The 14,278-nt window shown below is 40.8% G+C and overlaps 1 non-coding gene across 1 annotated transcript; it reads left to right on the forward strand.

The window, feature by feature from the left end:
• Window positions 1-9,627: 9,627 nt before the first annotated feature.
• LOC130977864 (small nucleolar RNA R71) lies at window positions 9,628-9,735 on the forward strand. The gene has a single exon (XR_009085537.1). It is a non-coding gene; the product is annotated as a small nucleolar RNA R71 (small nucleolar RNA).
• The last annotated feature ends 4,543 nt before the right edge of the window (window positions 9,736-14,278 follow it).

Raw genomic sequence — 14,278 nt, forward strand, 5'->3', positions numbered from 1 at the left:
TAGAATTCGAAATTCATGCACTTCTTGTTCTTTTGCAATTAGAAACAATTTTCATTTAAGAAAGGTGAAGGATTTTTTGGGATATTCATAGCTTTAAGGCATAGACACTAGACACTAATGATCATGTAATAAAGACACAAACATAGACAAACATAAAGCATAGGAAACCAAAAAATAGATGGATAAGAGCAAGAAAAATTAAAGAACGGGTCCACCTCAGTATGGCGGCTAGTTCTTCCTCTTGTAGATCCTATGGAGTGCTTGAGCTCCTCAATATCTCTTCCTTGCCTTTGTTGCTCCTCCCTAAGAGCTTTTTGGTCCTTTCTAATTTCATGGAGGATAATGGAGTACTTTTGGTGCTCCATCCTTAGTGCTTTTGCTGCTCCTATCCTTAGTTGCTCCCAATAGTAGTGTAGAGGAAAGTGTATCCCCTGAGGCATCTCAGGGATTTTTTTTATGAGGGACTTCCTCATGCTCTTGTTAAGGTCCATGAGTGGGCTCTGTTGTTTGATCCATCCTCTTTCTAGTGATGGGCTTCTAAGATAAATCTCTCCATCTCCCATGACTCGTAGTTGGAAGCAATTGCCTTCCCTTTTCTCTTTCTAGAGGTTTCTCCGGCCTTAGGTGCCATTAATGGTTATTGAAAACAAAAAACAATGTTTTTTCCAACACCAAACTTAAAAGGCTTGCTCGTCCTCGAGCAATGGAAGAAAGAAAGGAGTAGAAGAAGAAGAAAAGGAGGAGATGGAGGTGTGTGGTGAATGGGTTATAGGGAAGATGGGTGTGAAGAAGAGAGAGAGTGAGGTGGGGTAGGTGGGGATCCTGTGGGGTCCGCAGATTCTGAGGTGTCATGATTTCTCATCCCTGTACCTTTCTGGCATTCAAACGCCCTCTGAGTGCTAATCCTGGTGTTTAAACGCCAGGCTGATGCCCTTTTCTAGCATTTAAACGCCAGTCTGCTGTCCTTTTCTGGCGTTTAAATGCCCAGAAAGGTGCCAGACTGAGCGTTTAAACACCTAATTTTGTACCTTTACTGGCGTTTAAACGCCAGTTTGCCTGCCAGTTCTGGCATTTAAACGCCAGATTGCTGCCCATTTCTGGTGTTTAAACGCCCAGAGTAGTGCGAGGCTGGGCGTTAAACACCCATTTTGGTATCCTTACTGGCGTTTAAATGCCAGTAAGCTCGTCTTCCAAGGTGTGCTATTTTTTATGCTATTTTTTATTTTGCTTTAATTTTTGCAGTTGTTTTTGTGACTCCACATGATCATCATCCTAAAGAAAACATAAACTAACATAGATAAATAAATAAGATTGGGTTGCTGGTGCACGAAATTGCAATCACACTTTTGCAATCCCGCACAACTAACCAGCAAGTGCACTGGGTCGTCCAAGTAATACCTTGTGTGAGCAAGGGTCGATCCCACGGAGATTGTCGGCTTGAAGAAAGCTATGGTTATCTTGTAACTCTTAGTCAGGATATCAGAAATTATCAGGATTGATTGTGAAAAGCAAAAGAACATGAAATAGGTACTTGTTTTGCAGTAATGGAGAATAGGTTGAGGCTTTAGAGATGCTCCATCTTCTGAATCTCTGCTTTCCTACTGTCTCCTTCATCAAACACGCAAGCCTCCTTCCATGGCAAGCTGTATGTAGGGTTTCACCGTTGTCAGTGGCTACCTCCCATCCTCTCAGTGAAAATGTTCCTATGCTCTGTCACAGCATGGCTAATCATCTGTCGGTTCTCGGTCAGGCCGGAATAGAATCCAGTGATTCTTTTGCGTCTGTCACTAACGCCCCACCTGCTAGGAGTTTGAAGCACGTCACAGTCATTCAATCATTGAATCCTACTCAGAATACCACAGACAAGGTTTAGACCTTCCAGATTCTCTTGAATGCCGCCATCAGTTCTAGCTTATACCACGAAGATTCCGATTAAAGAATCCAAGAGATATCTACTTAATCTAAAATAGAATGGAGGTGGTTGTCAGGCACACGTTCATAGTTGAGAATGATGATGAGTGTCACAGATCATCACATTCATCCGGGTTAAGAGCAAGTGATATCTTAGAATGGAAGCAAGCATGATTGAATAAGAAACAGTAGTAATTGCATTAATCCATCAAGACTCAGCAGAGCTCCTCACCCCCAACCATGGGGTTTAGAGACTCATGCCGTAGAAGGTACACAAAGAAACGTGTAAAGTGTCATGAGGTACTGATACAATGTTCAAAAGATCCTATTAATAGTAAACTAGTAACCTAAGGTTTTACAGAAATGAGTAAATGACAGAAAAATCCACTTCCGGGCCCACTTGGTGTGTGCTTGGGCTGAGCATTGAAGCTTTCATGTGTAGAGACCTTTTCTGGAGTTAAACGCCAGCTTTCATGCCAGTTTGGGCGTTTAACTCCAAGTTTTATGCCAGTTCCAGCGTTAAACGCTGGAATTTCTGAGGCTGATTTGCCACGCCGGTTTGGGCCATCAAATCTTGGGCAAAGTATGGACTATCATATATTGCTGGAAAGCCCAGGATGTTTACTTTCCAATGCCGTTGAGAGCGCGCCAATTGGGCTTCTGTAGCTCCGAAAAATCCACTTCGAGTGCAGGGAGGTCAGAATCCAACAGCATCTGCAGTCCTTTTCAGTCTCTGAATCAGATTTTTGCTCAGGACCCTCAATTTCAGCTAGAAAATACCTGAAATCACAGAAAAACACACAAACTCATAGTAAAGTCCAGAAAAGTGAATTTTAACTAAAAACTACTAAAAATATACTAAAAACTAACTAAAAGATACTAAAAACATACTAAAAACAATGCCAAAAAAGGTACAAATTATCCGCTCATCAGTTGCCTCCCAATAAGCGCTTCTTTAATGTCAATAGCTTGACAGCGAGATTTAATATAGTCTCAGTTTTGAGCATTCTTGCTCAACATTTCCTTCAAGATAATATTTGACTCTCTGCCCATTAACAATGAACTTTTGTCAGAGTCAATATTTTGAAGCTCTATATATCCATATGGTGACACACTTGTAATCACATATGGTCCCTTCCACCGGCATTTCAGTTTCCCAAGGAACAATTTGAGCCTAGAGTTGAACAGCAGAACCTTCTGTCCTGGCTCCAAGACACTAGATAACAGCTTCTTGTCATGCCACCTTTTTTCTTTCTCCTTGTAAATTTTTGCATTTTCGAAAGCATTGAGTCCGAACTCCTCTAGTTCATTCAAATGGATTAATCTTTTCTCTCCAGCTACCTTGGCGTTAAGGTTTAGGAACCTAGTTGCCCAGTAGGCCTTGTGTTCCAATTCCACTGGCAAATGGCAGGCCTTGCCATACATAAGCTGGTATGGAGAGGTCTCTATTGGAGTCTTGAATGCTGTTCTGTATGCCCACAAGGCATTATCCAAGCTTTTTGCCCAATCCCTTTTACGGGTGTTTACAGTCTGTTCCAGGATTCATTTTAGTTCTCTATTTGAGACTTCAGCCTACCCACTTGTCTGTGGATGATACGGAGTCACCACCTTGTGGTTAATTCCATATCGGACCAAAGCAGAGTCAAGCTGTTTATTATAGAAATGAGTGTCTCCATTACTGGTTAGTATTCTAGGAACACCAAATCTACTGAAGATATGTTTCTGGACAAACTTCAGCACTGTCTTAGTATCATTAGTGGGTGTTGCAATTGCCTCTACCCACTTGGATATATAGTCTACTGCCACCAGAATGTAAATGATTGAGTATGATGGTGGGAAAGGTCCTATGAAGTCAATACCCCATACATCAAACAATTCAATCTCTAAGATCCGTTGTTGAGGTATGGCATAACCGTGAGGCAGATTACCAGCTCTCTGGCAACTATCACAGTTACGCACAAACTCTCGAGAGTCTTTATAGAGGGTAGGCTAGTAGAAGCTGGTGCACATAAATTGTGATCATCAACAATGGCACCAATAGACTTGGAGCTCTCAAACGTGAATCACATTTTGTCACAACTTCGCACAATTAACCAGCAAGTGCACTGGGTCATCCAAGTAATGCCTTACGTGAGTAAGGGTCAATCCCACGGAGATTATTGGTATGAAGCAAGCTATGGTCATCTTGTAAATCTCAGTTAGGCGGATTCAAACGGTTATAATGGTTTTCGAATATAAAGATAAATAAAGCATAAAATAAAGATAGAGATACTTATGTAATTCATTGGTGGGAATTTCAGATAAGCGTATGAAGATACTGTGTTCCTTCTGAATCTCTGCTTTCCTACTGCTTTCATTCAATCCTTCTTACTCGTTTCCATGGCAAGCTGTATAAAGGGCGTCACCGTTGTCAATGGCTACTTCCCATCCTCTCAATGAAAATGGTCTAAATGCTCTGTCACACCATGGCTAATCATCTGTCGGTTCTCGATCATGTAGAAATAGAATCCATTGATTCTTTTGCGTCTGTCACTACGCCTAACAATCGCGAGTTTGAAGCTCCACATTCATTTAATCCCTGAATCCTACTCAGAATACCACAGATAAGGTTTAGACTTTCTAGATTCTCAAGAATGCTGCCAATGGTTTCTAGCTTATACCACGAGGATTCTGATTAAGGAATCCAAGAGATATGCGCTCGATCTAAGGTAGAATAGAAGTGGTTGTCAGGCACGCGTTCATAGGTGAGAATGATGATGAGTGTCACGGATCATCACATTCATCATGTTGAAGTGCAACGGATATCTTAGAATAAGAATAAGCTGAATTGAATAGAAGAATAATAGTAATTGCATTAATACTTGAGGAACAGCAGAGCTCCACACCCTTAATCTATGGTGTGTAGAAACTCCACCGTTGAAAATACATAAGTGATGGTCCAGGCATGGCCGAGAGGCCAGCCCCCAAAACGTGATCAATAGTCTCCTAAGATGAACAATAGATTAAAACTGAGACCCCCCAATCTGAATACAACAGTAAAAAGTCCTACTAGACTAGCTACTAGGGTTTACAGATATAAGTCTAAGTGCAGAAATCCACTTCCGGGGCCCACTTTGGTATGTGCTTGGGCTGAGCTTGAGCTTTACACGTGCAGAGGCTTCTCTTGGAGTTAAACGCCAAGTTGTAACGTCTGTTTGGCGTTTAACTCTGGTTTGTGACGTGTTTCTGGCATTTTACTCCAGAATGCAGCATGGAACTGGCGTTGAACGCCAGTTTGCGTCGTCTAGCTCGAACAAAGTATGAACCATTATATATTGCTGGAAAGCTCTGGATGTCTACTTTCCAACGCCGTTGAGAGCGTGCCATTAGGAGTTCTGTAGCTCTAGAAAATTCATTTCGAGTGTAGGATGGTTAGAATCCAATAGCATCAGCAGTCCTTTGTCAGCCTGAATCAGATTTTTGCTCAGGTCCCTCAATTTCAGCCAGAAAATACTTGAAATTACAGAAAAATACACAAACTCATAATAAATTCAAGAAATGTGAATTTTGCATAAAAACTAATAAAAACATCCCTAAAAGTAGCTAGATCCTACTGAAAATTACCTAAAAACAATGCCAAAAAGCGTATAAATTATCCGCTCATCACAACACCAAACTTAAATTGTTGCTTGTCCCCAAGCAACTGAAAATCAATTAGGATAAAAAGAAGAGAATATATTATAAATCCCAAAATATCAATGAATATTAGTTCTAATTAGATGAGCAGGACTTGTAGCTTTTTGCTTCTGAATAGTTTTGGCATCTCACTTTATCCCTTGAAATTTAGAATGATTGGCATCTATAGGAACTCAGAGTTCAGATAGTATTATTGATTCTCCTAGTTTAGTATGTTGATTCTTGAACACAGCTACTTTTATGTGTCTTGGCCGTGGCCCTAAGCACTTTGTTTTCCAGTATTACCACCGGATACATAAATGCCACGGACACATGACTCGGTGAACCTTTTCAGATAGTGACTCAGCTTTGCTAAAGTCCACAGTTAGAGGTGTCCAGAGCTTTTAAGCACACTCTTTTTGCTTTGGATCACGACTTTAACCACTCAGTCTCAAGCTTTTCACTTGGACCTGCATGCTACAAGCACATGGTTAGGGACAGCTTGATTTAGCCGCTTAGGGCTGGATTTTATTTCCTTGGGCCCTCATATCCATTGATGCTCAAAGCCTTGGATCCTTTTTACCCTTGCCTTTTGGTTTTAAGGGCTATTGGCTTTTTCTGCTTGCTTTTTCTTTTTCTTTTATATTTTTTCGCCACTTTTTTTTTGCAAGCTTTGTTCTTCACTGCTTTTTCTTGCTTCAAGAATCAATTTTATGACTTTTCAGATCATCGATAACATTTTTCTTTTTCATCATTCTTTCAAGAGCCATCAATTTTAACATTCATAAACAACAAGATAAAAAATATGCACTGTTCAAGCATTCATTCAAAAAACAAAAAGTATTGTCACCACATCAATATAATTAAACTAAATTCAAAGATGAATTCGAAACTTACGTACTTCTTGTTCTTTTGTATTAAAAACATTTTTCATTTAAGAAAGGTGATGGATTCATGGAATTATTCATGGCCTTAAGACATACTTACTAAATACTAATGATCATGTAGGAAAGACACAAACATAGACAAACATGAAGCTCAAAAACCAAAAAATAGAGAGATAAGATCAAGGAAGTTAAGGAATGAGTCCACCTTAGTGAGGGTGGCACCTTCTTCTTGAAGGACCAATGGCATCCTTGAGCTCCTCTATGTCTCTTCCTTGCCTCTGTTGCTTGATCCCTAGTGATATTGGTGCTACTATCCTTAGTTGCTCCCAATAATTGTGTGGAGGAAAATGTATCCCCTAAGGTATCTCAAGGATTTCTTGATGAGGGAATTCCTCATGCTCTAGTTGAGGTCCATGAGTGGGCTCTCTTGATGTGCAGTCAAATGCTCTACTACTGAGCTATGGACCCTTGAGATGAATCTCTCCATCTCCCATGACTCAGACGTGAAAGCTTTTGTCTTCGCTTTCCTCTTTCTAGAGGTTTCTCCGGCCTTAGGTGCTATAAATGGTTATAGAAAAACAAAAAAAGCTATGCATTTACCACACCAAACTTAGAATGTGGCTCGCCCTTGAGCAAAAGAAGAAAGAATAGAAAAAGAAGCAGAAGAAGATATAGAGGAGAGGGAGAGAAGTGTGGTTTCGGCCAAGGGGGGTAAGAGAGGGTTGTGTTGTGTGAAAATGATTAAGGATGGTGGGGTTTATATAGTGGAGGGAGAGGGTAGTGGGTTCGGTTATTTAGGGTGGTTTGGGTGGGAAAGAGATTTTGAATTTGAAGGTAGGTGGGGTTTATGGGGAAGAGTGGATGGATGTGAATGGTGAAGAGGTGATGGTGAAGAATGTGAGTTGAGGTAGGTGGGGATCCTGTGGGGTCCACAGATCCTGAGAAGATCCTGTGGGGTCCACAGATCCTGAGGTGGTGCTGTGGGGTCCACAAATCCTGAGGTGTCAATGATTTATCATAGGCATGTAGAATGCCCTCTGCATGCAATCATGGTGTTTAACGCCAGATTGAAGCTTGTTTCTGGCATTAAACGCCCAAATGTAGCATGTTTCTGGCGTTTAACGCCAGCCTGATGCTTGTTGCTGGCGTTAAACGCCAGCTTTCCTCAAGGTGCAATCCTGGCGTTTAAACGGCAGACTGATGCTTGTTTTTGGCGTTCAACGCCAAATTCATGCTCTGTTCTGGCGTTGAATGCCAGCCAGATGCTCCTTACTGGCATTTAAACGCCAGTAAGATCTTCCTCCAAGGTGTGCTTTTTCTTCTGCTGTTCTTGATTCTGTTTTTAATTTTTCAATTATTTTGTGACTCCACATGATCATAAACCTAATAAAACATAAAAGAACAATAAAATATAGATAAATAAAAATTGGGTTGCCTCCCAATAAGTGCTTCTTTAATGTCAATAGGTTGACAGTGAGCTCTCATGGAGCTTCACAGATCATCAGAGCATTGTTGGGACCTCCCAACACCAAACTTAGAGTTTAAATGTCTGGGTTCAACAGCAAACTTAGAGTTTAGTTGTGGCCTCCCAACACCAAACTTAGAGTTTGACTATGGGGTCTTTGTTTGACTCTATATTGAGAGAAGCTTTTCATGCTTCCTCTCCATGTTTATAGAAGGATAACCTTGAGCTTTAAATACAAGGTAGTCCCCATTCAATTGAAGGACTAGTTCACCTCTGTCAACATCAATCACAGCTCCTGCTGTGGCTAGGAAGGGTCTTCCAAGGATGATGCATTCATCCTCATCCTTCCTAGTGTCTAAGATTATGAAATCAGCAGGGATGTAAAAGCCTTTAACCTTCACTAACACGTCGTCTACCAATCCATAAGCTTATTTTAGTGACTTGTCTACCATCTCTAAGGAGATTTTTGCAGCTTGTACCTCTCAGATCCCCAGTTTCTCCATTACAGAGAGTGGCATAAGATTTATACCTGACCCCAGGTCACACAGAGCCTTCTCAAAGGTCATGGTGCCTATGGTACAAGGTATTAAGAATTTACCAGGATCTTATTTCTTTTGAGGTAAAGTTTGCTGAACCCATGTATTTAGTTCACTAATGAGCAAGGGAGGTTCACCTTCCCAAGTCTCATACCAAACAACTTGCATTCAGCTTTATGATGGCTCCTAGATATTGAGCAACTTGCTCTTCAGTTACATCTTCATCCTCTTCAGAGGAAGAATAGTTCTCAGAGCTCATGAATGGTTAAAGGAAGTTCAATGGAATCTCTATGGTCTCTAGGTGAGCCTCAGATTCCTTAGGTTTCTCAATTTGGAACTCCTTTTTATTTGGAGAACGTCCCATGAGGTCTTCCTCATTGGAATTCACGTCCTCCCCTTCCTCTTTGGAGATTGTGATTATATCAATGGCCTTGCACTCTCTTTTTGGATTCTCTTCTGTATTGCTTGGGAGAGTACTAGGAGGAGTTTCAGTGATTTTCTTACTCAGCTGGCCCACTTGTGCCTCCAAATTTCTAATGGAGGACCTTGTTTCACTCATGAAACTTAAAGTGGCCTTAGACAGATCAGAGACTATGTTTGCTAAACTAGAGGGGCTCTGCTCAGAATTCTCTGTCTGTTGCTGAGAAGATGATGAAAAAGGCTTGCTATTGCTAAGCCTGTTTCTTCCACCATTATTAAAGCCTTGTTGAGGCTTTTGTTGATCCTTCCATGAGAAATTTGGATGATTTTTCTATGAGGAATTATAGGTGTTCCTATAAGGTTCACCCAGGTAATTCACCTCTGCCATTGTAGGGTTCTCAGGATCATAAGCTTCTTCTTCAGAAGATGCCTCTTTAGTATTGTTGGATGCATTTTGCCATCCATTCAGACTCTGAGAAATCATGTTGACTTGCTGAGTCAACATTTTGTTTTGAGCCAATATGGCATTCACAGCATCAATTTCAAGAACTCCCTTCCTCTGAGGCCTCACATTACTCACAGGATTCCTCTTAGAAGTGTACATGAATTGGTTATTTGTAACCATGTCAATAAGTTCTTGAGCTTCTGCAGGCGTTTTCTTTAGGTGAATGGATCCGCCTGCAGAATGGTCCAGTGACATCTTAGAAAACTCAGATAGACCATAATAGAATATATCTAAAATGGTCCACTCTGAAAGCATGTCAGAAGGACACTTTTTGATCATCTGCTTGTATCTTTCCCAAGCTTCATAGAGGGATTCACCATCTTTTTGCTTGAAGGTCTGAACATCCACTCTAAGCTTGCTCCACTTTTTAGGAGGAAAAAACTTGGCCAAGAAGGCCGTGACCAGCTTATCCTAATAGTCCAAGCTATTTTTAGGTTGTGAGTTGGTGCACGAAATTGCAATCACACTTTTGCAATCCCGCACAACTAACCAGCAAGTGCACTGGGTCGTCCAAGTAATACCTTGCGTGAGCAAGGGTCGATCCCACAGAGATTGTCAGCTTGAAGCAAGCTATGGTTATCTTGTAAATCTTAGTCAGGATATCAGAAATTATCAGGATTGATTGTGAAAAGCAAAAGAACATGAAATAAGTACTTGTTAAGCAGTAATGGAGAATAGGTTGAGGCTTTGGAGATGCTCCATCTTCTGAATCTCTGCTTTCCTACTGTCTTCTTCATCAACGCGCAAGGCTCCTTCCATGGCATGCTGTATGTAGGGTTTCCCCGTTGTCAGTGGCTACCTCCCATCCTCTCAGTGAAAATGTTCCTATGCTCTGTCACAGCATGGCTAATCATCTGTCGGTTCTCGGTCAGGCCGGAATAGAATCCAGTGATTCTTTTGCGTCTGTCACTAACGCCCCACCTGCTAGGAGTTTGAAGCACGTCACAGTCATTCAATCATTGAATCCTACTCAGAATACCACAGACAAGGTTTAGACCTTCCGGATTCTCTTGAATGCCGCCATCAGTTCTAGCTTATACCACGAAGATTCCGATTAAAGAATCCAAGAGATATCTACTCAATCTAAGGTAGAACGGAGGTGGTTGTCAGGCACACATTCATAGTTGAGAACATGATGAGTGTCACGGATCATCACATTCATCCGGGTTAAGAGCAAGTGATATCTTGGAATGGAAGCAAGCATGATTGAATAAGAAACAGTAGTAATTGCATTAATCCATCAAGACACAGCAGAGCTCCTCACCCCCAACCATGGGGTTTAGAGACTCATGCCGTGGAAGGTATACAAAGAAACGTGTAAAGTGTCATGAGGTACTGATACAATGTCAAAAGATCCTATTAATAGTAAACTAGTAACCTAGGGTATACAGAAATGAGTAAATGACGTAAAAATCCACTTCTGGGTCCACTTGGTGTGTGCTTGGGCTGAGCAATGAAGCATTTTCGTGTAGAGACCCTTTCTGGAGTTAAACGCCAGCTTTCATGCCAGTTTGGGCGTTTAACTCCAAGTTTTATGCCAGTTCCGGCGTTTAACGCTGGAATTTCTGAGGCCGAATTGCTACGCCGGTTTGGGCCATCAAATCTTGGGCAAAGTATGGACTATCATATATTGCTGGAAAGCCCAGGATGTCTACTTTCCAATGTCGTTGAGAGCGCGCCAATTGGGCTTCTGTAGCTCCAAAAAATCCACTTCGAGTGCAGGGAGGTCAGAATCCAACAGCATCTGCAGTCCATTTAAGTCTCTGAATCAGATTTTTGCTCAGAACCCTCAATTTCAGCCAGAAAATACCTGAAATCACAGAAAAACACACAAACTCATAGTAAAGTCTAGAAAAGTGAATTTTAATTAAAAACTAATAAAATTATACTAAAAACTAGCTAAAAGATACTAAAAACATACTAAAAACAATGCCAAAAAGTGTACAAATTATCCGCTCATCACAACACCAAACTTAAATTGTTGCTTGTCCCCAAGCAACTGAAAATCAAAATAGAATAAAAAGAAGAGAATATACTATAGACTCCAAAATATCAAAGAAACATAGTTCCAATTAGATGAGCGGGACTAGTAGCTTTTTGCCTCCGAACAGTTTTGGCATCTCACTCTATCCTTTGAAGTTCAGAATAATTGGCATCTATGAGAACTCAGAACTCAGATAGTATTATTGATTCTCCTAGTTAAGTATAATGATTCTTGAACATAGCTAGTGTATGAGTCTTGGCTGTGGCCCAAAGCACTCTGTCTTCCAGTATTACCACCGGATACATACATGCCACAGACACATAATTGGGTGAACCTTTTCAGATTGTGACCCAGCTTTGCTAGAGTCCCCAATTAGAGGTGTCCAAGGTTCTTAAGCACACTCTTTTTGCCTTGGATCACAACTTTATTCCTTTCTTTCTTCTTTCTTTTTTTTTTCGAAAATATTTTTTTTTTGTATCCACTGCTTTTTCTTGCTTCAAGAATCAATTTGATGATTTTTCAGATCCTCAATAACAGTTCTCTTTCTCCTCATTCTTTCAAGAGCCAACAATTTTAACATTCTCAAAACAACAAATTCAAAAGACATATGCACTGTTCAAGCATTCATTCAGAAAACAAAAAGTATTGTCACCACATCAAACTAATTCAACTAGTTTCAGAGATAAATTTGAAATCCTGTACTTCTTGTTCTTTTGTGATTAAAGCATTTTTCATTTAAGAGAGGTGATGGATTCATAGGACATTCATAACTTTAAGGCATAATCTTTAAATTTTATTAATTATGAATTAAGAACAAGACTCAAAAATAGATATAAGATTAGACTAGAAAATAGAAAAAAAACGCAAAAAATAGGCTCCTAATGATAGAGGTTTTCACAGAGTTAGGACTCAACAACCTTGATTCTGAGAAGTGGATACTCCCTCAGCTTGAGAGGAGAGCTTTTGGCGTTTCATCTCTTGGATTTCACGCCCCTGCTTCTCTTGTTCCTTCAGCAATTTACAGAGCATGCAGTTCTGATTCTGCTGTTCTTCCTTCAGTTGCTCCATAGTTTCTTGCAACTTTGTGATAGATGCTTCTAGGCTGGTCCAGTAGTCAATTCTTGGGAATTCAGGGAGGAATTCCTGCGCCCTCCTCTTGATAGAGTTGTCTTGTATTTGTCCTTCCATTGACTTCTTGGTGATTGGGTGTTCAATGGGTATGAATTCATCTACTCCCATCTTTACCCCAGCCTCTATACAGAGCAAGGAAATCAAGCTTGGGTAAGCCAGTTTGGCTTCAGTGGAATTCTTATTTGCAATTGTGTAGATCTCACAAGCAATCACATGATGCACCTCCACTTCTTTTCCAAGCATAATGCAATGAATCATTACTGCTCTCTTGATAGTGACCTCAGAACGGTTGCTAGTGGGCAATATGGAACGCCCAATAAAGTCTAGCCAACCTCTTGCAATTGGTTTGAGGTCTCCCCTCTTGAGTTGGTTTGGGACACCCTTAGAATTGGTTATCCACTTAGTTCCAGGGCGGCATATGTCCTCTAGAACTTGATCCAACTCTTTATCTGCTCTCACCATCCTCCTATTAAAGGAGTCAGGATCATCTTGCAGTTGAGGAAACTTAAGATTTCTCTTATTTTGTCCAGATGGAAGTACATAACTTTCCCTCTGACCATGGTTCTGTAGGTATGGTAAGCGGTTCCAGTCATTCTCTGCTTATCTGTTAGCCACAGATTTGAGTAGAATTCCTGAACCATGTTCCTTCCAACCCTTATTTCAGGATTGGTTAGAACTTTCCATCCTCTGTTTCGAATTTGCTCTTGGATCCCTGGATATTCATCTTCTTTCAGATCAAATTTAACTTCCGGGATCACGGACCTCAGACCCATTATTTTGTGATAATGGTCTTCATGTTCTTTGGTTAAGAACTTCTCTTGATTCCAAAGATTTTTTGGATTATTCTCTTTCTTGCCTCTTAAATTGGTTTGTTTTCCCTTAGGAGCCATGACCTTGATGAATCATGGCTTAGTGATCACGGAAAAGCACACCAAACTTAGAGGTTTGCTTGTCTTCAAGCAAAAGAAAGGAAGGAAGAGAGAGAGCAGAGAGCAAATTCGAATGGTGTGGGGGAATGGTGAGGCCGAACGTGTTCTTATAAGGGGGGGAAAGGAGATTTCGAAAAAAATAAGAAGAGATTTGAGAAGATATGGAGAGAATTAAAAAAAAGTGAGTTTTTGAATGAGATTTGGAATTGATTTGAGATAGATTTGAAGAATGGTTTTAGATTTTTGAAAATTTGAGATTGAATGATGAAGGGTTGAAGTGTATTTATGTAGAAGAGTATGGGTAAGAAAAGGAAAGTTTGAAAAAATTTGATTTGAAAACAAAATTGTGGTCCCCCCACCTTTCTGGCGTTAAACGCCCAGAATGGCACCCATTCTGGCGTTTAACGCCCAATTGATGCCCCTTTTGGGCGTTTAACGCCCAGCCAGGTGCCCTAGCTGGCGTTAAACGCCAGAATTCCTTTGTCACTGGGCGTTTTTCTAAACGCCCAGGATCCTGTACACCTGGCGTTAAACGCCCAGAATGGTGCCCATTCTGGCGTTTAACGCCCAAAATGGCACCATTCCTGGCGTTAAACGCCCAGAATGATACCCATTATGGCGTTTAACGCCCAAAATGCCCCTTACTGGCATTTTTTCGCCAGTAAGCTCATTTCTCTGCTTTTTGAGCTGAAACCTTCTGTAACTCTGTGAATTCCTTCATTTTTGATACTTGCCTTTGTAAGAACAAATCATGTAACTTCCTAATGACTGGGTTGCCTCCCAGCAAGCGCTTCTTTACTGTCTTTAGCTGGACCTTTACTGAGAATCACTCAAGTCTCAGTTTTGAGCATTCCTG

The sequence above is a fragment of the Arachis stenosperma genome, chromosome 4 (assembly GCF_014773155.1).
Source record: "Arachis stenosperma cultivar V10309 chromosome 4, arast.V10309.gnm1.PFL2, whole genome shotgun sequence".
Classification (NCBI taxonomy): domain Eukaryota; kingdom Viridiplantae; phylum Streptophyta; class Magnoliopsida; order Fabales; family Fabaceae; genus Arachis; species Arachis stenosperma.